General features: G+C 46.3%; 1 protein-coding gene across 4 annotated transcripts in view; it reads right to left on the bottom strand.

The window, feature by feature from the left end:
• Positions 1-26795, bottom strand: part of DGLUCY (D-glutamate cyclase) — a 257725-nt gene that overhangs the window by 127086 nt on the left and 103844 nt on the right. The gene's annotated exons all lie outside the window — the stretch shown is intronic.

The following is a 26795-nucleotide window of genomic DNA, read 5'->3' as shown; positions in this document are numbered from 1 at the left end:
CAAAGGAATTTAAACAAGCATTGGCATAGCCAATAGGTCTCGCCTTTGGGACCTTATAAGTGTTTAGCCTTGCAACAGTTGATGTTGTTGCACCAAGGATATTGTGCTGCATAACTAAATACTTGTAAAGTCCCAAAAGCGAGACCTATTGGCTATGCCAATGCTTGTTTGTGTATTCCGATTTGCCACCCCAACCGTATTCTGAGAATCGTGAAACTACATGTCCCAGAATGCAAAGTTCTCTCGCTCAAGCGCTGAGAAGGATAACGGAGTCTTGCCGCACACTGCATGGAGATTACGCAGCAGTTGTGTGTTACAAAAATTGCTTTGTTCCAGCACGGTAAACAAAATAAATATGTGTATTGCAAAAGGAAGACTCGCCAAAGTTAGACATAGATTAATTAAGCGCAGAATAGAAACGCGGGTGGGGGTTAGGGGGGGAGAAACGGCAGTCCACGCGGGGGAATAAAGTTTATTTTCCGCGTTCAGTACCTGAGTCGCAGCTTACTTCTTCTCGGCCTCGGAGAGTGTTGTCACCTTTGTGACAAGATCTCAGGACGTGGAAAGGACCTTCCCGCTCCTCCCAGTCCTGCCATACGGTCGTTTACTTAAAGGGCCAATGATGCACTGGAATCCTTCCAGCAACGCCCGTTCCACTGCTCCCAAGCGCCTCGCCCTTCACGGGCTCCTCGGCTGCCAAGCGCTCCATGCCACGTGAGCTCCTGGCTTTGCAGATACAAGAAAATTGCATATTTTTACCTATAGTTTAACTTTTTTCGTATTAACTGTGAAATGTAGGGTCCAGAATGCAAGGTGTAGTTGGCTACAAAACCGGAAAAGGCACATCCTAGGCACATGAAACAAACCAAAGGTGATGGGAGGCTGATTGCAATAAGTTTAACCAGGGCTTTAAGTGGGATGTAAAAACTGGGGGTGGGGGGGTTCTTTCAAAGGGGCGTGGTCGTAATTCAGGGCGTGGCTTAAAAAACAAACTGTGCTTAGCATTGTGTGCCGCCCCACTTGTATTTCGCTGCTTGTCATTGTATCCAGATATATGATACAACAAGTAACATACCTACAAGAAGTCAGGACAATTGCCTTCATCAATGGTTGTTAGTTGCATAAGATAAATAAGCAGCGGCTTTGGCTTGCATATATTTAAAAAGCTTCTACTTAAAGCCCAGGTGGCTCCAGGACAATGTTGCTGCTCCTGAGTTTCAAAAAGAGAAGGGAAATCCAGAGAGAAAAGGACTCTCTTTAAAGGATTTCCCTTCCCCCTACAATGCTCACCTGGCATGACGTCATGCCGTGACTTCTCCACTAGTGAGAAGTGAGCAGTGTGAGCAGCGCACATTGATGTGCCTGCTGTCACTGCAGTCCGGGAAAGAATGGACCGCCTGTGCCAAGGCACAAACCAGAGCCCGAGAGAGACCTGTTTCGAGCCCCATTTAAACAAGCATTGGCATAGCCAATAGGTCCCGCTTTTGGGACCTTATAAGTATTTAGTTGTGCAGCACAATATCCTTGGTGCAACAACAACTGTTGCATGGCAAAACACTTATAAGGTTCCAAAGGCGAGACCTATTGGCTATGCCAATGCATGTTCTAAGTTTTTCTTGATCTAATGTAACTTTGTATGAATTGAATATTAATTTTCGAACCCGTTTTCCTTTTCTTTAACCTTTTTATCTTTATCATGGATTTTCTTTTCTTATATGATTATTTGCCTATATGCCATTAATGATATATTCAGCAATGTTTCTTTTTGATGTTATGTTATTTAATATTTTGATTTTTCCTCTTTGACATACATTTAATAATCTTATCTTTTGAAACTTAAAAGTATAATAAGTTAAAAGTACAATAAGTTAAAAGTGCAAAAAGCTTGCAAGGACATACAAAGTGCTTTAGTACTTAAATGCGTCAAACATTCAACTATTCAATATCTTTCCTGGTTCTTATCTGCGTTAAGAGGCCTTTCCATCTCTTCGACCTTCTATGTGTCGTCGTTTTCTAAAAAATATTATCCCTAGACTGTGATTTTTCCCTCTTTTCCCTTGCTTATCGTGTCCCCCTCCCAACTACTCTGTCCTTTCCACCCCCCCAACCCACCTTGCCCTCAAAAACCACACGTGGGGCGATGCCAGCCTCCCCCGCCTTGGGGTAGAGGTGGTTCCCTCTTTTAGCAGGTACCATGACACTGCATCCTGGGCCTCCAGAGGGTAGAGGCTACCTCACCATTTTTGTGAATTTACCATAACTTCCTCACTAGCTTCAAAACCGTCTACTGCAGTAGCTAACATTATGGACAGCTTTTACTATTTTCAATGACCATCCAGCCATTCAGGAATTGTAACAGTCAATTTATAAATAATTAGATGACCACTTCTTGCGGCTGCTTCGCACTTTCTGCACTGTAAATTGATTTCAAGAATGCTTGCACGTGCTCCGCTAAGGAGAAAATCTCAAAGCTGCCCTTATACAAAATGTTTATTTTGGACTGCTGCCAAAGTTGAGCCTGTACGTCTATTAACTTTTGAGGTTTTCCAATTTTTTTTTAATTGAATTTCTAAAATCATTATTAAGGGCCACTTAAACATTAATTGGGTGTAGTGAATCTGGCCCACCTAAATATATGCACTTTCCCCAAAGATTTCTGGACCGGAGTAAGAACAGTACATTGGACACCCCAATAGATGCACTTGACACACCACTGCTTTGACTGAAGATAGAAAACTAATTCTGACCACCCATGTCTGCATTTCTGTCAGTGTTTCTTAGGCTGGAGTTAGTATAATACACGTAACCCCCTGAAATATATGCAGTTTACCTATTGTTGTAAATCTAACATTCTATGTATGCACTTTTCCCAATGACTCTCAGACTAGGGTCAAAAAAGTAAATCTGAAATCTGACCTCCTCTCTACTCCCACACAATGTATCGAGCTTCATTACTATTTGTAAGACTTATTCTGGAGTTAGAATTGTAAACTTTCCCAAAAGTTTCTCAGGACTGGAGCTAAAATAATAAATCTGCCCCCCGCCCCTTCAAATGTACACACTGTTCTCAACGCTTGTTAAACTAGAGTTAGAATAGCAAAATTCCACCCCCCGGGGAACTTTTCTCAATGGATGCCGTTTCGCTAACATTTATTAGACTGGAGTTAGAATAGTAAATTTAACACTGCCATTTACCCATCACTCAAAGTATCCCTTTTCCCCAACGTTTATAAAACTGGAGTTAGAATAGTAAATCTGCCACCCCACTCTACAATGTATGAATTTACCTAAAAGTGTGTAGGATTGTTGTTGGTGTATTTGAATTGTATTAGTTTATTTGATTTGTTTTGGAATAGGTTAGTATTATTCACTTCAATCTGTATTTTTGTATATGATATTTTGATGTTTATTTATTTATAAGAATATATATTTAAATTTTACTCCTTTTAACAATTTTTCATTGTGTTTTGTATTAAAAAATATTTAGTTATTTTTGTTATATTAATTAGTATTGTAAACTATTAGGTTTTGTTACAGATTTATCATTTGTAACAATGGTTTTTCAGCACAGGAGAACCGAAATGAGACTTTTCAGCGAGACGGGGTGCAGCAACCTTCGACTACACCCAAAAACAGATTAACTTTTCCATAAACTCAGGAGGAGTGTACGACTGCTGTGAGGAGGAGGAGAGACATCATCCACACAAAGTCTATGTAGTAAGCCTGGAGTGCAGACCGATCTCTCTTCTCCCTCTGTTCTCGAAAGTCATGGAAGCCTCAGTCAATAAGCAGTTAGTTCAGTACCTTGAATTGAATAATTTGCTTGACTCCTCTCAGTCAGGCCTTCGTGCATCGCACAGTGCCGAGTCTGCACTAACTGAAGTCACTGATACGATCAAGCTGGCCCTGGATAAGGGGACTCCTACTATGCTTATCCTTCTTGACCTGTCGGCCGCATTCAACACCATCTCTCATCGAATCCTAGTGGGTAGATTACGACAGATTGGTGTCAGAGGAATGGCACTTAGATGGTTTGAAAGCTTCCTTGCCGACAGATCTCAGCAACAACTTGAGTCGTTTACTTCTCAGGCCTCAGGGACCACAGGGCTCCATTCTAAGCGCCACGTTATTCAACATTTATGTATCTTCTCTGGCCTCTATTTTCAGATCTTGTGGGTTCGACAGGGTTCGTATGCGGATGATACTCAACTGATCATTACCATCGATTCAGATCCCGCATCGACCAGACAAAAGATTTAAAAAATGCAGGTTACTGACGGTGGCCTGGTGGGTTTGCCCAAAACAAAAGCTCCATCCGCAGTCAGGGAAGAAAATGAAGAAAAACAGAACCACAACCACCTAATGTTATTGAAGTCCCACTGCAAGACACAGACAACTCATCTAATCAGCCAACACTCTTAAGGACAATCACACACTGCATCAGACCACAGCCTTATCCTCCCACCAAAACTACATTAATTGTGTTACTATTAAAAGGTCAAGTGCTGACCAGAAATTTTCATGCCTCAAAAAAATTTGAGGGAAAAACTGCCCAAGGAGAACATCACATTCATATATGTTTCTGTGTTAATAAGGAGCCGATATCCACTGATAGAGTCATTCCGTAACCGAACTCATGGATGTTGTCTTGCTGCTCCTTGCAAAATACAGGATAGGCTGACATTTATACAATTTTGTATCATTTTTAGAGTAAAAGTTACCTTTCACATTTGGGGTCTGCCTAAATATGGCCAGGGTATCCCTTTCCCAATTCTCTAAGAATATCAAAGTGTGCATGTATATGTGTAGTACGCAGGGCGTCCCCATTTCTTGCATGTGATGCTTGGAATGGTGAGAGGGGATGAAAGAACAAGATAAGGTAACAAGATGAAGGTGTGTCTTTGCGCGAGGGAAAGGCTGGCAGGGACTTATAGTTGGATGAAGAAGGGTGCCCGGACAAGAGCTATGGAGCCACATCTGTACCTGATGTGTAATTACGACGTTACTACCTTCTCCATAAGTGACTCCAACTGTGGAAGATTCACCCCCAAGACTCAACATTTTGGGGTATTTCAAGTAAATAGTGATTCAAAATTTTTGTCTGACCATAATATAGTGTTACAAATAACAAGTTTCCCGAGCACACACAATCTTATTCAGTAAATCGGTTATTATGACCCAATTTTCTTCTATTATTCTTTTTTTTTTTTTTTTTTTTTTTTTTTTTGAAACCGTTTATTGCAATCTCAAATATATACAAGTATGGGCCTACAACCTTCCGGCCGGCCGCTAAAGTGACAAAAGCAAATGACATACATACAATAAGGCACTTGGCTTTGCATAGACGATAAAGCAGGAGGTATCAACAACGTGGGCCGCATAACTCTGAACCCACCATACGGTTTCGTTTTATACAACACAACAACATAAAACCACACCCGCAAGGCAACCCTCGATCGAAGATGACGACATGTGCTCCTCAAGTGGGGAACCCCAACCATCCAAAGAAATCCAGAGAGGGGGAGGGAAACTGATCCGGGACTGGGAGAACAGTGTGCCCAGGGCTGAGGGAGGGGGTCAACTATGGGGATGGAGCTGGTGAAGCGGGAGGCAACAACGGCGGCTCGCAAATACCCCCGCGGTAAGCGTTCCAGGGGCCCCATATCTTCACCCATGCCCCAGGCTTACCCCGCACCACATATACCACCTTTTCTCGGAACATGCACCAATCCATGTGTTCTTTCCAAGCCGACACCGCCGGGGGTCTCTGAGATCCCCACAGCTGAGCAATGTCACGTTTAGCTATCATATATCCCAGAGTCACCCATCGCGTCTGCGGAACCGAGTAATCAGTCGGTTCCCACACATTCAGCAGGCATCTCCTCGCTTCAGGCAACAGCGCGACATGCGTAACCGCTCGCAGGACCTCATGCACACCACGCCAGAATCGCTCCACCCTCGGACATTCCCACAGAATGTGTAAAAAAGTCGCCAAAGCACCACACCCACGCTTACACAATCCATCCTCGGCATAGCCCATACGCTGAAGCCTTGGCCCCGTCATATACACCCGGTGGAGTATCTTAAGCTGGACGAAGCGAAGGCGAGCCGGGATGGCCACCTCCTTCGGAGAGGCCACCGCGGAAATCCAGTCCTCGTCGTCCAACTCCAGCCCATCGGCAACCCAAGCCTCGCGGAGGCCAGTCAGTAAGCCCGAGCGGTCATTTATCAATTTCTTATAAATGAGGGAGATCGTGCTGTCCGGAACGTGGCCATCTAGCACTCTATCCTCCAGGGGGGAGGACTCCGGGATGGAGGCCACGTCTGGGAAGACGGAACCCAGTGCGTGACGGACCTGCAGGTAGCGAAAGTATTCACTGCCCTGCAGCTGAAACTCCGCCTGCAGCGTCTCGAATGTCTTGAATCCCCCCCTCGTCCAGAGATCTCCCACTGTACTGATGCCTATCATGTCCCACCTCTCGAAGCCCTTCGAGGTCCACAAAGAGCCAAGCCTCTCCGACGCATACAACGGTGACGCCCGGGTCAAACGGTCCTTCCATCCCATAGCTGCATTAGCCGCGTGCCATACTCGCACCATGACACGCGTGGGTCCCGTCAAGCGGGAATCGGGCACGCTAGAGTAGAGCGCTCGATTGTATTCGCCACCGGGCAGGAGCATTTTGTCCATTTCAAATGCCGGGTTTAGGGCGGGCCCATAGAAGCCGTGATTAATTGCAGCTAATTGGGAGGCCCAGTAATACCGCTTAATATCCGGGAGGGCAATCCCTCCGTCGTACCACGGGAGCGTCAATTTTGCCAGGGCTATACGCGGCCGCCCGTCCCAAACCAGACGGCGCTGTAAGCTTTCCACCTCACGGAAGTAGCGCGCCGGGACCAAGTCCATAGTGTTCTGGAGAGCGTACAAAAAGCGCGGCAATGACATCATCTTGAACAATGCCGCCCGGCCGAGCGGCGAGAGCGGCAAGCGCCGCCAGCGCGCGACGTCCTCCTTCAAGCGCTGGAGGGGGGGAAGCAAGTTGCGCTCGTAGCGGGCCACCGGGTCCAGCGTAATATAGACCCCCAGGTATCGAAATCCCTGCGAGGCAATCTGGATCGGACAGCCCCGAGGGAGGACAGGAGCCTCCCCGGAAAGCACATAGACACAGGATTTAGCCCAGTTGATAACAAGGCCTGAATTACGGCCAAAGGAGCGCAGAACATCGACCAGGACAATCAGTGATTTGCGCGGGGAGGCTAAGTACAAAAGGATATCGTCAGCGTAGAGGGACACGCGGTCCTCATACTCGGGGGTCCAACGGAGACCTCGGATAGAAGGGTGCCACCGCAGCCACTCCGCCAGGGGTTCCAGGGCCAATGCAAAAAGGAGCGGCGACAGGGGACAACCCTGTCGCGTGCCCCGTCCCAGCACGAATGGGGCCGAGACTCGACCATTCACCACCACCTGTCCCAATGGGTCCGAGTACAACAATTTGACCCAACTGATGAATCCCGGGCCAAATCCAAATTTCGCCAACATCGCCCAGATGTAGGGCCACTCGAGCATGTCGAACGCCATGGTGGCGTCCAGGGACGCCAAGATGGCCGGCTCCCGCACGAACGGAACACGCGCGAGCACCCCGTGCAAGCGCCGCAGATTAAGGGCCGTATTGCGATGGGGAATGAAGCCGGACTGGTCCTGGTGGACCAAATCGCCCACCACGCCGACCAGCCGGTTAGCAAGCACCTTGGCAAGGATTTTAGGCTCCGCGTTTAAGAGCGAGATAGGCCGGTAGGATGTAACCCGGTCCCGCGGTCTGCCCTCCTTGTGGATAACCACGATGGTAGCCAGACGCTGGTCCGGCGGGAGGGAGCCCCGCGAGTGAGCCGCAAGGAACATAGCGCGGAGGTGGGGTGCCAGTACGTCCGGTCGCAATTTATACAACTCGATAGGAATGCCGTTCGGGCCCATGGCCTTGCCAGAAGCGACCGAGCGGATGGCGAGGGCAATCTCGTCAGAGGTGGGGGCGGCATCCATCAACTCCCTGTCCTCCATTGAGAGGGAGGGCAGCGCGATGTCACGCAGCAGGGCATGGGAATCCTCCTCCGGGCAGGGAGAAACCGGGGAATATACCTCACGGAAATAATCCGCGAAGCAAGAGACAATGCCTTCCGGCTCAGTGACACGTACACCATCCATTCTTTCAATCAGCGGGACCACACGACTAGCTCTCTCCTTCTTATCCAACCACGCAATCAACTTACCAGCCTTATCGCCCACATCATACAATCGCCCCTGTTGCTCTCTGCTGAGGCCCCTGGCCGCCTCCGTGACGAGGGACCTATAGGCCGCCTGCTTAAGGTGTAGAACGTGCAGCGCAGCGTCAGTCACCCCACTCCCCAGATCACCCTCCAGTTCAGTGATTTCGGCCTCCACCCGGGTCACCTCCTCCTGTGCGCGCCTCCGGGCATGGGAAATAAAGGAGAGGGCCTCCCCTCTAAGCACAGTCTTGAAAGCCTCCCACAGGGAAATGGCAGACGGGACAGACCCCACATTCTCCTCAAAATACCGTTGCAAGGATTTAATCAAATCAGCACGAATAGTGGGGTCGCGCAGGTACCAGGCATTGATTGGAGCTACCCTGCCCTCCCCCCTCGGGAAGACATCAAAGTGCAACAGGAGTGGGGAATGATCTGAAATACTCCGCGCCAGATGGCGCACCTCCCCCACTCTCCCGGCATAGGCCGCAGGGACAAGGACATAATCAAGCCGCGAAAGGCTACCATGGGCCCCCGAATGGAAGGTGTACTGCAGCTGAGCGGGATGCTTTAGACGCCAACAGTCCACCAATCCCAGCGTGTCCAAAAGGCCAGACAGCCACGCTTGTGGCCGGGGGAGGTCCCTAGGGGGATAGCGATCCAGAGTCCCAGAAGCCACCGCATTGAAGTCCCCCCCAACCACCAGAAGCCCCCCCGGAAGGTCAAGCAGGAGGCGTCCCAGGTCCGCAAAGGTGGTGGACTGTAACCCCGGTGGGACGTACACTGAGACAAAGACGACTACCTTGCCCTCCATTCTCCCCACCAAGACAGTGTAGCGTCCCCTCTCATCATGGCGCACCTCGTCTATTTCTAGCGGGAGCGAGGTCTTGACCATAATGCCCACCCCTCTTGAGCCCGATGTGAAGCCCGAGTGGGCCACCAAACGATAACCACGTCGGTTCATGGCACAATAGGAGTTACCAATGAGGTGTGTCTCCTGCAAAAAGACCACATCAGGCGAAATCCGTTTCAGATATTGCAGGACCACACCCCGCTTAATCCTATCACCCAGTCCGTTAACGTTCCAGGACAGCAAAGTCAGGTCCCTACCCCCCATCACATACAGAAGCCATCATTTGTCCCCCCGAGAGCATCTAAAAAAATCCAATACAATAAAGGGTTTGCTTTGCGGTAGAAACGAACCACACCCCACCCCAACCCACCCATCCCAACAGAACTCCCCCCACCCTGCACCCCTGCATGAGCCCAAACAGCCCCCCCAAAGTGCAGTGTGCCTGTCGCCCCATGGAAAGAAAACTAACTAGTCCCCCAGAGGAGGAGGGAGATCCCCTAAGAGACCCCACACGACCCCCACAGGAGGGGAACTTACCCTAACAGTCAATGGTGACAATAACACGGTCCAGAGCAAGGCCTACCATTAGTCCCTCAGTCCTGATCCGGCGGGCCCTCCCCACCAACCGCTCCCCCCCCACCCCCCCGGCCCCGATCTCCGGGCAGAGTGTCCAGCCAGTCCCCGGCCGCCTCGGGACGATCAAAAAAGTGCGTGCGGCCATCCACCTCCACCCTCAGCTTAGCCGGAAAAAGCATCGCATATTTGAGATTCAGGTCCCGTAGGCGACGTTTGACACCGAGAAAACTCAGCCGCTGCTTTTGGACCGCCGGAGTAAAGTCAGGATAGAAATTGATATCCATATTATCAAGTCTGACCGGCCCTTGTAGCCTGGAGGTCTGCAGGATAGCGTCCCTGTCCCGAAAATTGAAAATCCGGGCGATGAGAGGCCTCGGAGGGGCTCCGGCCTTAGGCCTACCCCCGGGGACCCTGTGGGCACGTTCCACTGCAAAGAATTTACTCAGCCCCCGAGGCTGGAGATGGGTGAGGACCAAGTCCTCCACAAACAGATCCGCTGCCTCTGCCTCGCGTCCCTCCGGCACCCCGATAATGCGGACATTATTCCTCCGGGCCCGACCCTCGGAATCCTCCAGTCGACGATGCATCAGGGCGCTCGCCTGGCCAAGCCTGCGCACCTCCTGTTGGAGGGCTGCCACGTCGGATGTGAGGCCCGAGGTAGAGTGGGCCAAAGAATCGACCCGGTCATTTGTTTTTGAGAGATCGGCTCTCACGAGGCCCACGTCCACGAGGACCGAGTCGATCTTCTGCGCCAGAGTGTCAAAGCGCTGGTCCACCGAGGCCTTCATCTCGGCGATGGCGCCCATGACGTCTCGGAGGGTCAGGTCCGTGGGCAGAGCAGGAGCGTCAGTCGGGCCCGTAGGGGAGCTACGCAGCGCCTCTGGAGATCCCTTCTGGAGGGTGTAGCGGTCCATATTGTTGGATTGATGGGCCGCGCCACGACGGGTCGACTTCACCTTAGCCCGGTCGCCATCTTGTTTTGTGGCCATGGTCGCGGTCCCAAATCGAGCCAATCTCCTCAAAAAGGGGGTAGACAATCCCGTTCAAGGGCTCCGGGGGGGGGCGACCACCGCTCCGCAGGACGGACCGCAGCCGGCGGGCCGGCAGGGCACCCCAACGAGGCCACACCACCGCACACCGCTTCGCGACCCTACCTCGCCTGGCAGCAAGGAGGGCGCAAAAGCGAAAGTGAAAGTGCGGGGTGCGCGAGTCGCCCAGCCTTGCCCGCCGCTGTTATTCACTTTGTCGCCGGATCGCCCCACAACTCCAGTACGGGGGGCCGGCGTGGAGAAGGCCGCAAACCTTAATCGGTGCTCCCGCCGGTGTCCGAGGTCCGAATTGAAAACGGAAAACGGGCGTCACCTCAACTCGGGTTCACAAACACAGTCCCCTCATCTAGGACAGGATTCGGTCAGGATTTATGCAGGAGGTCGCGGAGGTCCTCGGGAGCCTCGCACCTACGCGGCCATCTTGGGTGCGCGCTAGGCTCCTCCTCTCTTCTATTATTCTTGATCTTTAATTTTCTTTCTTTTGATTTGCCCAGCCAGCCAACACGTGTTTCGTCATCTAGGGAGTTCCACACGACTTCCTCAGGGCTGGAAAATCGCATAAGTAATATCTGTAGTGTATGGTCCACCACATATATCTATTCCAAGTATATACCTAAACCTTCCTTAAAATATATATTATCCAGTGTCCAGTGAACAGCATTGTTATATACAAAGTATGGTCATAGTAGTATATGGTATTGTGACATACTCCAGTATTTACATATTGTCATGCACAACATATATATTGACCAATTTACAAAGTCATGTGACACAAATTAGTAAACGGAACGTGGTGCAGTGAAATCGGATTTCTCCTCGTTATAATGGGTGACTAAACCCACCTTCCCGTGGACTAGGTATCAACAGAATGTCCATTATGAGATGGTGAAGGTACCTGTGTCTCTGAAACTTCCTTGTTCGTATCTAAATGACAAATAAGTCACTTCATATGAGCATTATTGTTATACCAGCTGTATATCAACATGATAACGACCATATCCCATGATATCACGCAAAGCTATCCTACCTCCAAGCCGGTTCTACTTCGGTCCCGACAGACTGATTACAATAAATCACCTTTAGTGCACCCTCAATTTCCTGTGTTCCTGGTAACAAAATCGAAATGCACTTGTTATAATCGTCATTATTAATATCTACGCCTCATGTAATTAGGCAGATATACACCAATTAATCTCACCTCTTAATCTTATATCAATTATTTCCAGATCTCTTTCCCGAATATCTTCACCAAATATTAAATGTATCAATTTTGTCATGTATCCAAACTACATGGCCCGGGTAGCTGCCACCTACAATATAATTAAATATCTTCATGTTATAAATGTGGATGTCGTAGTGCTGTGTCATTTTTTAGCCCCCATTCACTAAAGTCTGACCACCACCATAAAGAGGCCCCATGTGCTCAGAAACCTCCAAAAAAAATCCAGTCTAACTGCTGATCTATATCTAGCTAAAAACAGGTATAATCGCACTGCAGGGGAAATGTCGCCCTCCAATGAACGTGCAAACTCAGGCTTTTCTTATATTGTGTTGAGACCTGGACCATGCTCATTTTATTGTGCCTATGATTCTTTGCTGTGGAAGGTAAACCTGGGTTATGAAGAAAATTAAAGTCACCCCATAAGAGGACCAGATCCGGAAGAATCATGAGTGACTTTGGAAGCTCCAACAACGGTTCCAGACAATCTAAAATAGAGGTGTAGATTGTCACCAATGTACAGTGAAAGCCGGTAATTAAGCCATTACTCGGGTCCATCTACCATCTTTAGCCCCTCGTTAGGCGAGAATCTCCAACTGTAAATGGTTAATAACAGATACTCACACCTCTTTCGGCGGAATTTGCTAAATAGTGACACTCAAATCCAGACCATGTGAAAAACATACTGAAAATTGTCAATTTCGAATTTGAAATATAAGTTTCTTGTATAAAAATTATATCCATCAGGTGCTCCAATATCCACCTCTCTAGTGCCAACTTCTTATGTTTGTTATTTAGTCCATTCGCATTAGGCGAAAGAACCTTTAAATAATTTCTCCCCATCGCAACCTATATATAATCAAGGTTTTAAAAAGTACATAGGGCAAATCATAAATCTAAAAGTGCCATTACCTCTAAGAAGTACTCTCCGAAAGTCTACTGCAAAACACGCTTAAAAGTACAATAAGTTTGGAGGCATCTTTCCAATTTTTTGTTATCTGCTGAAAGGCTGCAGCCACTAACAGGTCAATGATTTGCGTTTGTGCTTTTGGTTTGTTCCAATTATTGGAGAGACTCTCGTATTTAGCTGGTGGTACTCTGTTTGCCATAATCCCAGACTGGACACAACTTTTGTATTTTCCATGTCTCTGAAACAAAAAAGATTACTTTTATGGTCTCCTGTCACGATGTTTTTGGATGATAGTGCTAAAAGATCCTTCGCTCCAGTACCATATATCCAAGAAGTTGCTCAACCCCCTTGATTTCTCTGGTTTTGTCATTTTTTATGTCTCGCCTGACCCAGCGCTTGCACTGGTCTGGCAAGACTTTAAGTAAGGGCATCAAAAAATGTCACCGCCGGCCACAGCTTGCAGTGCATGTGCGTTGGCGCGCGCTTGAGCAGAGGCGCCATATGGCTTGATTACTGCTGCGCGCGCACCACTCGCACACAAGCGCTGCAAGCTGTGGCCGGCGGTAGCATTTTCCCCCCTCTTTATGGCTCCTATCATATGCAACGCAAACAACGAGGACGCTGCCTCTCTGGCCCCCCAGCCGCCAGCGCCTCGCAGACTTGCAACCCGCCCCAGGCTAACACACACACTGCACTCGGGACGGCAGACCGAGCGTTACCTGGGAGGTTGTTTACTCTCCTGCGCGGCTGGCGATTCTTCAGTCAGCTGCAGGGCTTCCTCACGCTCGGGGATTCCAACGTGGCTCTTCCCCGTTGCTAGGCGATGCTCTGAGGCCTCTTTTCAGTGCGGCGAAATTGACACAAAGCCTCAGGGCAGCCCACTCGGCGCATTCACTCTCCCGGGCCAGTGGCGGTGAAATTAAAATCTGCATGCAGCATTTCTGGCGATTGGGAGCTGGTGACGATACAATACCAGCCCTCAGTGCTCCACTTTCTACACGGCCGGCGGTGGGGAAGTTTTACCCAAGGTTCTTGCGGCGCCCGGGCCAGCGGCGGTGAAATTGGCACAATACTCCCTCCTTCTTCAGGGCAGACCTCACGAAGAGCACTACTATGTGCCGACAAGCACACCGGGTCAAATATCAGAAGCAGGCAGAGGCAGTCTTTCGCAAAGGCACAGGCTGTGCGCAGAGACACGCACACAGCGTTGATAAAAGTGGTTTCTTCTTGTTATTCTAGCACCGTGGAAAATCGCCAGCAATAAGTTTATATGCACTTTCTGCAAAATAGCATGTCACTGTGCACAATGCTATACTGTCCTCTCTTGACAGGACGAACAAAAAGCAGTCGAGGCCTTTTATTTTCAGCACAAGAAATTAATAAAAATAAAGGCTGCAAAACTCTTTCATGTTATTCTCGAAATGTATACTTTATTGGTCAGGATTAGATATTTGCTTGTACTTGGGGGAAAAGGGGAAGGAACAGATTAATTAACGCTTTGATGTTAATACGGTTTTGAATCCTAGTACAAATGTTATTTTCAACCAACTTTGACATTACTTTGATCAAAGATTTCATGTCTGCTAGGATATTTTTCCAAGCCCAAATGAGCCTTGGAATTCCTGTTGCTTGCGCACAGAAGAAAGCGAGGCACAGCAGTTTGACCTTGTGAGTTCATTGTTTGGTGAAACAGAGCTTTCAAACCAAGTATGTGGCCACTCCCTCTTCCCAAATCAAAGGAATTTAAACAAGCATTGGCATAGCCAATAGGTCTCGTCTTTGGGACCTTATAAGTGTTTAGCCTTGCAACAGTTGATGTTGTTGCACCAAGGATATTGTGCTGCATAACTAAATACTTGTAAAGTCCCAAAAGCGAGACCTATTGGCTATGCCAATGCTTGTTTGTGTATTCCGATTTGCCACCCCAACCGTATTCTGAGAATCGTGAAACTACATGTCCCAGAATGCAAAGTTCTCTCGCTCAAGCGCTGAGAAGGATAACGGAGTCTTGCCGCACACTGCATGGAGATTACGCAGCAGTTGTGTGTTACAAAAATTGCTTTGTTCCAGCACGGTAAATAAAATAAATATGTGTATTGCAAAAGGAAGACTCGCCAAAGTTAGACATAGATTAATTAAGCGCAGAATAGAAACGCGGGTGGGGGTTAGGGGGGGAGAAACGGCAGTCCACGCGGGGGAATAAAGTTTATTTTCCGCGTTCAGTACCTGAGTCGCAGCTTACTTCTTCTCGGCCTCGGAGAGTGTTGTCACCTTTGTGACAAGATCTCAGGACGTGGAAAGGACCTTCCCGCTCCTCCCAGGCCTGCCATACGGTCGTTTACTTAAAGGGCCAATGATGCACTGGAATCCTTCCAGCAACGCCCGTTCCACTGCTCCCAAGCGCCTCGCCCTTCACGGGCTCCTCGGCTGCCAAGCGCTCCATGCCACGTGAGCTCCTGGCTTTTCAGATACAAGAAAATTGCATATTTTTACCTATAGTTTAACTTTTTTCGTATTAACTGTGAAATGTAGGGTCCAGAATGCAAGGTGTAGTTGGCTACAAAACCGGAAAAGGCACATCCTAGGCACATGAAACAAACCAAAGGTGATGGGAGGCTGATTGCAATAAGTTTAACCAGGGCTTTAAGTGGGATGGAAAAACTGGGGGTGGGGGGTTCTTTCAAAGGGGCGTGGTCGTAATTCAGGGCGTGGCTTAAAAAACAAACTGTGCTTAGCATTGTGTGCCGCCCCACTTGTATTTCGCTGCTTGTCATTGTATCCAGATATACGATACAACAAGTAACATACCTACAAGAAGTCAGGACAATTGCCTTCATCAATGGTTGTTAGTTGCATAAGATAAATAAGCAGCGGCTTTGGCTTGCATATATTTAAAAAGCTTCTACTTAAAGCCCAGGTGGCTCCAGGACAATGTTGCTGCTCCTGAGTTTCAAAAAGAGAAGGGAAATCCAGAGAGAAAAGGACTCTCTTTAAAGGATTTCCCTTCCCCCTACAATGCTCACCTGGCATGACGTCATGCCGTGACTTCTCCACTAGTGAGAAGGGAGCAGTGTGAGCAGCGCACATCGATGTGCCTGCTGTCACTGCAGTCCGGGAAAGAATGGACCGCCTGTGCCAAGGCACAAACCAGAGCCCGAGAGAGACCTGTTTCGAGCCCCATTTAAACAAGCATTGGCATAGCCAATAGGTCCCGCTTTTGGGACCTTATAAGTATTTAGTTGTGCAGCACAATATCCTTGGTGCAACAACAACTGTTGCATGGCAAAACACTTATAAGGTTCCAAAGGCGAGACCTATTGGCTATGCCAATGCATGTTCTAATTTTTTCTTGATCTAATGTAACTTTGTATGAATTGAATATTAATTTTCGAACCCGTTTTCCTTTTCTTTAACCTTTTTATCTTTATCATGGATTTTCTTTTCTTATATGATTATTTGCCTATATGCCATTAATGATATATTCAGCAATGTTTCTTTTTGATGTTATGTTATTTAATATTTTGATTTTTCCTCTTTGACATACATTTAATAATCTTATCTTTTGAAACTTAAAAGTATAATAAGTTAAAAGTACAATAAGTTAAAAGTGCAAAAAGCTTGCAAGGACATACAAAGTGCTTTAGTACTTAAATGCGTCAAACATTCAACTATTCAATATCTTTCCTGGTTCTTATCTGCGTTAAGAGGCCTTTCCATCTCTTCGACCTTCTATGTGTCGTCGTTTTCTAAAAAATATTATCCCTAGACTGTGATTTTTCCCTCTTTTCCCTTGCTTATCGTGTCCCCCTCCCAACTACTCTGTCCTTTCCACCCCCCCCCACCCACCTTGCCCTCAAAAACCACACGTGGGGCGATGCCAGCCTCCCCCGCCTTGGGGTAGAGGTGGTTCCCTCTTTTAGCAGGTACCATGACACTGCATCCTGGGCCTCCAGAGGGTAGAGGCTACCTCACCATTTTTGTGAATTTACCATAACTTCCTCACTAGCTTCAAAACCGTCTACTGCAGTAGCTAACATTATGGACAGCTTTTACTATTTTCAATGACCATCCAGCCATTCAGGAATTGTAACAGTCAATTTATAAATAATTAGATGACCACTTCTTGCGGCTGCTTCGCACTTTCTGCACTGTAAATTGATTTCAAGAATGCTTGCACGTGCTCCGCTAAGGAGAAAATCTCAAAGCTGCCCTTATACAAAATGTTTATTTTGGACTGCTGCCAAAGTTGAGCCTGTACGTCTATTAACTTTTGAGGTTTTCCAATTTTTTTTTAATTGAATTTCTAAAATCATTATTAAGAGGCACTTTAATTGGGTGTAGTGAATCTGGCCCACCTAAATATATGCACTTTCCCCAAAGATTTCTGGACCGGAGTAAGAACAGTACATTGGACACCCCAATAGATGCACTTGACACACCACTGCTTTGACTGAAGGTAGAAAAGTAATTCTGACCACCCATGTCTGCATTTCTGTCAGTGTTTCTTAGGCTGGAGTTAGTATAATACACGTAACCCCCTGAAATATATGCAGTTTACCTATTGTTGTAAATCTAACATTCTATGTATGCACTTTTCCCAATGACTCTCAGACTAGGGTCAAAAAAGTAAATCTGAAATCTGACCTCCTCTCTACACCCACACAATGTATCGAGCTTCATTACTATTTGTAAGACTTATTCTGGAGTTAGAATTGTAAACTTTCCCAAAAGTTTCTCAGGACTGGAGCTAAAATAATAAATCTGCCCCCTGCCCCTTCAAATGTACACACTGTTCTCAACGCTTGTTAAACTAGAGTTAGAATAGCAAAATTCCACCCCCCGGGGAACTTTTCTCAATGGATGCCGTTTCGCTAACATTTATTAGACTGGAGTTAGAATAGTAAATTTAACACTGCCATTTACCCATCACTCAAAGTATCCCTTTTCCCCAACGTTTATAAAACTGGAGTTAGAATAGTAAATCTGCCACCCCACTCTACAATGTATGAATTTACCTAAAAGTGTGTAGGATTGTTGTTGGTGTATTTGAATTGTATTAGTTTATTTGATTTGTTTTGGAATAGGTTAGTATTATTCACTTCAATCTGTATTTTTGTATATGATATTTTGATGTTTATTTATTTATAAGAATATATATTTAAATTTTACTCCTTTTAACAATTTTTCATTGTGTTTTGTATTAAAAAATATTTAGTTATTTTTGTTATATTAATTAGTATTGTAAACTATTAGGTTTTGTTACAGATTTATCATTTGTAACAATGGTTTTTCAGCACAGGAGAACCGAAATGAGACTTTTCAGCGAGACGGGGTGCAGCAACCTTCGACTACACCCAAAAACAGATTAACTTTTCCATAAACTCAGGAGGAGTGTACGACTGCTGTGAGGAGGAGGAGAGACATCATCCACACAAAGTCTATGTAGTAAGCCTGGAGTGCAGACCGATCTCTCTTCTCCCTCTGTTCTCGAAAGTCATGGAAGCCTCAGTCAATAAGCAGTTAGTTCAGTACCTTGAATTGAATAATTTGCTTGACTCCTCTCAGTCAGGCCTTCGTGCATCGCACAGTGCCGAGTCTGCACTAACTGAAGTCACTGATACGATCAAGCTGGCCCTGGATAAGGGGACTCCTACTATGCTTATCCTTCTTGACCTGTCGGCCGCATTCAACACCATCTCTCATCGAATCCTAGTGGGTAGATTACGACAGATTGGTGTCAGAGGAATGGCACTTAGATGGTTTGAAAGCTTCCTTGCCGACAGATCTCAGCAACAACTTGAGTCGTTTACTTCTCAGGCCTCAGGGACCACAGGGCTCCATTCTAAGCGCCACGTTATTCAACATTTATGTATCTTCTCTGGCCTCTATTTTCAGATCTTGTGGGTTCGACAGGGTTCGTATGCGGATGATACTCAACTGATCATTACCATCGATTCAGATCCCGCATCGACCAGAGAAAGATTAAAAAAATGCATGTTACTGACGGTGGCCTGGATGACTGCTAACGTTTTGCAGCTGAACACAACCAAAACTGAGATTGTGTTGTTCAGGAAAGCAGAGGAGCTTTGGTCCACAAATTGGTGGCCTCCTGAGCTGGGTGACCCTCCGACCCCCCAAAAATGGGTGAAAAATGTAGGTACTATGGTGGATGATAAACTCTCCATGGAGCAACACGTGAAAAGCATTTCAGGCACTTGTTTTGGCTTGATGCGTATGCTCAGCAAGATCTTTCCTTGGCTTCCCCTATCTGCAAGAAAGTCGCTTATTCAGGCATTACTAGTAGGCAGGTTGGATTACAGTAATAGGGATTAAGGAAGATCTTCTCTCTAGATTGCAGGTCGTGCAGAATACTGCAGCACGTCTTTCCCTTAATCGCCCATTACGTTCGCCTTCAGAACGTCTCCTGCGCCAACTTTACTGGCTGCCAATTAGGAAGCATGCATTATTTAAGCTTCTGTGTCTGGTATTTAAGACTCTACAGGGGCATGGCCCGGCCTACCTCAGCAAAACGCTAATACCTTAAATTCCGTGTCGGCAACTGAGGTCGAACAACCGGCGGTTGTTGTGCCCAATAAGGATCAACAAAATCAGAATGGGAGGTCGCTCATTTTCTTACCTTGCGCCCTCCCACTGGAATAAGCTGCCTGATGACATTAGTGATAGCCCCACCTTTGGGCTGTTCAAAAAACGTCTTAAAACCTGGTTGTTCAGTCACTAATCAGCGGTTCTCTCCTCTACTCTTCTGATATTGTGGCGCCGAGAGATCCCCGTGGGGATGATTCGTTTTGCGCCTAATAACTGCTAACAATAATAAATAATAATAATAATTCTTCAACACTGGCTGAGACTATCCGCCTTAAAGATTGGCTTCTAGCTGGCAGGCATGAGTAGATATTTGGTTGTCCATCTTGGGATGCTATACCTAAATTGCTACAGCATAGCTAAAGGCTCTAGATTCCAGGCTCTCCATGGATCATCAAATAAATACGATTGTGGCCTACAGTTTCAGGGTACTTAAATATCTCAGCAAAATTCTCTGGCTTCTTCCTCTCTCTGCACAGTCTTTGATCAATTTTAGGCTAGAATACGGAAATGAGCTATACCTAGGGCTTCAAACTAATTGATCAGACTGCAAAATGCTGCAGTTCATCTGCTTTGCCATGTATCAAGATCTTCATTGCTTTTTTACCAACTATGCACTCTTCATTGGCTACCAATTGATAGCGCGCTCAATTTAAATCCTTGTGCTAAATGCACAAGGCTTAAGTGGATGTGGCCCCACTTATCTCAACGCACTGGTGTATTTCTACTTTCCAAAGCACACCCTTCACTCTGGGAGTCTGCATCTGGTTAAAATACCTAGCTTTGAATGATCGAGGCAAGGTGGCAGGTCTTTTGCTTTCCAAGGCCCTACCCTGTGAAAATGTCGTCCTTTAAAGCTCCATGCCTGCACTTTTTAGCTGGAGCTTTGCAATTAGCTAAAAACATGGCAATTTTAGGGTGATTGGTTTCTAACTACGTCAAAGAACGCTGAGCTATCACAAATCCATCAAAGTAGCACAATCATCTTTTCAATAGTCAGAGAATTAATCCGGCAAAAAATGGTCCATGTGAAAGTTTTGCTATCGCTGACCTTTATCGTCTTTTCTGGCAACGTCTAGAGCTATCACCTCCCCAATTTTTAAACAGTTATTTAACAACTCCTTGAATTCGATAGTGGTACCTCATGCCTGGAAAAAGGCGAAGGTAATCCCACCCTTGAAAAACCCATAAACTGCCCCAAATATACTCTCCAACTACAGGCCTATTTCTTTCTTGCCTGCGACAGTAAAGTGCTAAAAAAACTGTTTCATATCCAACTTTCCCACTAACCTGAAGTCCTACAATTTGTTGCACTTGACCCATTCTGGTTTCAGACCTCGACATAGTACTGAGGCATAATTATTAGAAGTGTTTGATGCTATTAAGATCTTGTTGGACGAAGGAAAGAACGCATTACTTATTCTTTTAAATTTATCAGCAGCGGTCAATACTGTGTCATATTCCATTCTTTTGCAAGGGTTGGCAGACATTGGGGTGGGTGTCTTGGGGGTTGGTTGGATTAAGTCTTTCCTGGAGGACAGAAAGCAAGCTGTTTGGGTGACCCCTTACTCGTCAGACAGCAGACTATTACACTTTGGGTGTCACAGGGCTATTCATTAAGCCTGATTATGTTTAATATCTATATGGCCCCTTTAGCTGTCCTGATGGAGTCCTTTGGCTTTAAGATAATCTCGTATGCAGATGACACACAGCTAGTACTCTCTATTGACCCTTCCTCAGCATACATGCACGCCACTTTTAAAATCGGTTTATTCCGGGTTTTTGAGTGGATGAGAGGGACTGCCTTACCTCCCCATGCCTCAGCCTGTTAAGGTGGCTAAAAATCTGGGAACAAAATTCAATTATAGTCTGTCTTTCCATTCGCAAGTAATGTCAGTTGTCAGCACATGTATAGAATTGATTTGAACTTTTAAAAAGTTCTTACACTTTTTACCATTGGCCTCACACAAAATGGGAGACCATGCCTTAATTACATCTAGGCTGGACTACACTAACATTCTTAACCTTTGTCTTCCATACAGGGTGATTAATATAGCCTTAGAGCCCAGGCCATTAAATGCTTGCTCCAGCATTTAGCAAGGGAGCAGGCTTTAATGGCCGGTAGAACCCGCTACGGATGGCTCTAAGGCTATTAGAACATTCAACCACAAGAGGGCAGAATGTTCTAATTTGTAAAACAAAGGCCTCAGGGAGCCCAAGGGGGTTGAAATTCCCTCGGGCTCCATAAGACCTTTGCTAAACATTGAAATGTTGATGCTCTGGACTCCTACCAGCCATTAGAAGCCTGGAGCACTCCACTGTTTTCAATGGAACGCTCAACATTCCAGTGTTCTAATATAGCCTTATAGCCCGCCATAGTGGGCTATACCGGATATTAAAGCCACGCTCCAGCGTTTCGGTGGGGGCCTTTAACAAGGGAGCAGGACTTTAATAGCCGATATATCGCAGCTACGAAGGGCTATAAGGCTATTAGAACATTCTGCCACTAGAGAGCAGAATGTTCTAACAAATTAAACAAAGGCCTCTCGGAGCCCGAGGGGATTGAAATCCCCTCGGGCTCCGAGAGGCCTTTGTTTAAACAACATTGGAATGTTGCTCTGGGGGCCTTTACCGGCTCGTAGAAGCACGGAGCACTCCATTATCTGCAATGGAGTGCTCCACATTCCAATGTTCTAATAGGCTACAGACAATACAACTCTGCTGTATGCTTATTTTGAAGATTATTAACACACACTTGAGTGTTGTACTGTAGAAGCACGGAGCACTCCATTATCTGCAATGGAGTGCTCCACATTCCAATGTTCTAATAGGCTACAGACAATACAACTCTGCTGTATGCTTATTTTGAAGATTCTTAACACACACTTGAGTGTTGTACCATCTTAACGTGCTACACTGGCCACCTGTAAAAAAACAGATTCTGTTTAAAAGTCTGCTGGTAGCCCTCCACACTTTTTGGATTGGGCCTAAACATCTTTCTAATCAGATTTTGCATTACAGGACCTATCGAACACTCAGATCTTCTGATGCCCTGCGGGCATACATCCGCAGGTTTAATCGCACCAGATAAGGGGCATGTTCCTGTGCGGTTCTGGCAGCCAGGGAGTGGAACACCCTATCTATCCAATTATGCCGCACTAGCGATGAGGTTCCATTAACAACAAAAAAACCTCCTTAAAACAAGACTACTTGCTATAGTTTAATCTGGAACTGGGACCTTTAGCAATAGCACCAGGAAACTCCCAGGAGTCGCTGTTGTGCTCTAAAAAAAACTTGCATTCATTCATTAATTTATTGACTAACCGCATGTATTGCTGATTGTTGTATATTGCTTCACTGCACTGATGCCAAAACAGTGGATACCCAAGGTTTTAATCACTGTTGTGATGTCACTAGGGAAAGTGCTTGCTTACCCTATGGAGACTTCAATGAGGCAGCCGGACAGAGACCCACGTGTGATGTCACCTACATTTTCCTGCCTCTCCCAGGTCGGCATATACCGGAGAGAGACGGGAGAGCGAGGACAGCTCTGTGCCTGTGTACCTTCTACCTTGTCGGCACAGGTCTCTGCAGACCCGTGGTTTGAGGAGAAATTGAGCCGTGCTGACGAGCAGCTGTCAGCACAGTACCGGCTCTCCACTCCCAACTGGAGAGCAGGAACCACAGTTTATGGGTGGGTGGTGTGGAACAGAGAGTGGTGGGGTTGGGTGTCAGGAGGCCAGGTATTTTTTTCAGTAGGAGCAGAGGGTGGTAGAGTTGGATGGCAGGAAGCAAGGAATTTTTCTTATTTTGGGATTTGGGAACTGGAGAGTTTTGCAAAGGGTGGGATCAGGGATGGCAGAAGAACGGGCATTTATTCTTTATTTGAGAAGTGGGAGCATCTCGATGGTGATGGGAGTGGATAGCAGGAGGATAGGTTTTATTTAAAAAAAAAAATGTTTTACATGTTAAATATAGTTCCCCCATTACTCTTCTGCCAATATGTATGTGTTGGAAGCAGGGACAGAACGATTGGGTGGGCCATATGCACTGTCAGAATGAAATGGGTGCCATTTTCTTTTTATTTTATTTACAGATGCAAGCTGGAAGATGAACACTAAAAACCCACACCGACACTCCACCCATCGTCCACCTGGACCAAATTACTTCCTCTATCTCTATCTCTCTGGCATCTCAGTGACCGACACCTTTACCTACAACCCTCGAAAGAAGCAACAACAACTCACCTCCCTTAGAACTCAACCGATAGACACTCTTACCTAGCACCATCACAAGAAACAATGACCACGCTCCTCCCCTAAAACCCAATCTACGACTCATGTCCGCATTCCACCACCAGCCCCATCCCCATAACCCACTCCCCCCCACATCAACCCTTCCCTGTCCTCTGGCGAAATTCACAGCAACAAGGCCACCATAGCAAATCGAATAAAGGGCCCTAACCCGTGCATACCCCATCCATTTACGACTACCACACTCCCAACCACTCAAACCTTCCCCACTGCAATCACAGCCAGCGAACCCCCCAGCAATCCTATCCCCAACCCTCCTTGGGCGCCGCCCCTGCCACCTCCTCCTTACCAATATGAACTAGACACACTCAGAACCCACACTTACATCACTTTCCGGAACCTACAAAACATTATCTTAGAAATTAGAAACATCTTACAACTCACAGTAATTTCTCTCTAAATTCGACCACTTTCAAAACTCTCTAGCCGCAGCCAACGAGATAAACACTATTCCTCTGCCTCTATCTAACCGACAATTCCGTACACGCAAAAATCTCAACTACTTAACGGACTTGGAAATCCAAACCTTACTACTTCTCTACGAATCGACCACTTGTCCCCTCACCAATAAGGAAGAATTCTCTATTCACCCAGTCCCCATCAACCCAAACAGAATATCCCAACCGAATCACAGAAAGATAAACCGTAATAACCTTCAAAGAATAATCCCATCCGCTGAAAATCTAGACCCTTCATTAGAGAATGCATCAAACCAGATCTTCTGCCTCCTATTAAACTGCCGCTCAGCCTTAAAACAGGCCTCCGACATCGCCGACCTCGTTCTGAACCTGAAAGTGGACGTAACCATCCTAACGGAAACTTGGCTCACGGAATCATTCTCCCCATGCCTAGACCTTCTAGTCCCCCCGAACTACAACATCATTAGACTAGACAGACCTCACAAAAAGGGCGGCAGCACCACCTGCATACATTGATCTGACATCACTATCTCGAAGTTTCACTCCCAACCCCTGGATTCGACCACCCATACAAACTACATATACTTTACCATCCCCCAGGTAAGAACGCTGTATTCACAGACCAACTTATGGAAATCATTATAACTAACTTGACCCCTCGCTCCAATGACATATTCCTTGGCGACTTCAATCTCCACTGGGAAGCCCCCTTAGACACGCAGGTCTACGCTATCAAAATCTTCCTAGTAGACCACTCCCCGGTCCCGCTGTCTCAAAGCCCACCCATTCCAAAGGTGCTACACTTGACGTGGTCATCTCCAAAGAAAACATGGTTGAATCTATCTCAATCACCCCTTGTGACTGGTTAGACCATCACATTATCACCTTCCAAATTCCCTCCGCTAAAAAGAAAACTTACTTGCAGCAAATTAAGCCCAGACACTGGATGAGAGACACGAAAAACCTCAACTGGAACAATCTTGCTTCCCACTGTGAAAAAGTACTCACTCCTCCCAATAACATGTCAGACATCAGTGACCTCACTGATCACTACAACTCCATGATGACCAAATTATTTGACCGAGTAGCCCCACCAAAACTCAAAAGAATACCAGTCAAAGACAAAAACCCATGGTTCAACGGAGCCCTGAACGGAGAGAGATGTAAACTGTGACTAACTGAACGGAAATGGAGACAACATCCCTCCTCACTCTAACCTAACTCAAAATCCTAAGAAAATCTAGAAACTCCTATAACAAAAGTATTCTACAATCAAAAAAAGACTTCTTCAAATCAGAACCAGACAATGCCAAAAATAGACCGAAGAAACTCTTTGAAATGCTAAAACAACAATCAAACAAATTGGCCAAAACCACACTCATGAACTCGAAATCGCAGCTAAGTAGTGAAGAATTCTATTCATTCTTCACAGCTAAAACAAACTCCCTCCAACACAAGCTCAAGACAAAAGCAATCAACTCAGCTACCCTAATGAACACACAAGTTGAAAATCCTATCCAACTTGATCTACCTTTGCCTAAAAATAACTCTCACTGGTCTACCTTCAAACTTTACGATGTAAGTGATATTTCTAAAACCTTAGCAACCATCAAACCCAATAACCATTTCAATGACCCTCTCCCTTCAAACTGCCACCCCACATCATCTCCCTTCTATGGACCAAAATCATCAATGCTTCGCTCTTGCAAGGTCACATCCCGGATTGCCTAGAAATTGGTCAAGTCACCCCTATCCTAAAAAAAACAACCGAAAACCCTTCCGACCCTAATAACTTCCGACTTATAACCAACATTCCCATGCTAGCCAAGATCTTAGAAAAATGTGTTCAGCAACAATTATTTCAAAATCTGTTTATTGACATTTTTCTTCGGAGAGTGCGACAAAAAGCATTACATAGGCAACATCTGTCACAAAAACATTCAGCCCGGGTGTACAGTTCGCTCATGAAGGTTACAGTTCAGCAACAATTAAACCAACAAATCACAGATTTCAAACTAATGAACAACTGCCAATCGGGTTTCAGACCCGGTCATAACACAGAAACAGCAATTCTTCATATTGTCGCCGATGCCCTACTCGCTCTTGACCGTAATGAGACCTGCCTACTAGACCTGCTCGACCTCTCATCATCTTTCAACACTGTCAATCACGACAAAATTCTGAAAAGACTGGAAATCAGGATGGGACTATCTGGCACAGTCCTTCAATGGTTCAAATCCTTTCTGGAAAACAGAACGCAAACGTTCATGGTGGTTAAAAATCTCTCTCCCTCTTCCCCTAACCTACTAGGAGTACCACAAGGCTCAACTTTATCTCCCGCACTATTCGAACGCTATGTAGAACCACTAACCAAACTACTACAGCAGGCGAATATCACCTTCCACATGTACGCGGATAATACTCAACTTTACATCAAGGTCACTCCCATCGAAGAGATCAAGATGATGAATCAAGCTCTTGAAAAGACCGCCTTCTGCCTAACGACCAACTTCCTCAAGCTAAACTTGCAAAAAAAATTCTGGTAATCTCCCCTCCAAAAATCTCTCCGGTGATAAAGGAATGGACCAAGTTGATCA

This window comes from Triturus cristatus, chromosome 9, assembly GCF_964204655.1.
Source record: "Triturus cristatus chromosome 9, aTriCri1.1, whole genome shotgun sequence".
Classification (NCBI taxonomy): Eukaryota; Metazoa; Chordata; class Amphibia; order Caudata; family Salamandridae; genus Triturus; species Triturus cristatus.
This window is presented reverse-complemented; position numbering and strand designations above follow the sequence as displayed.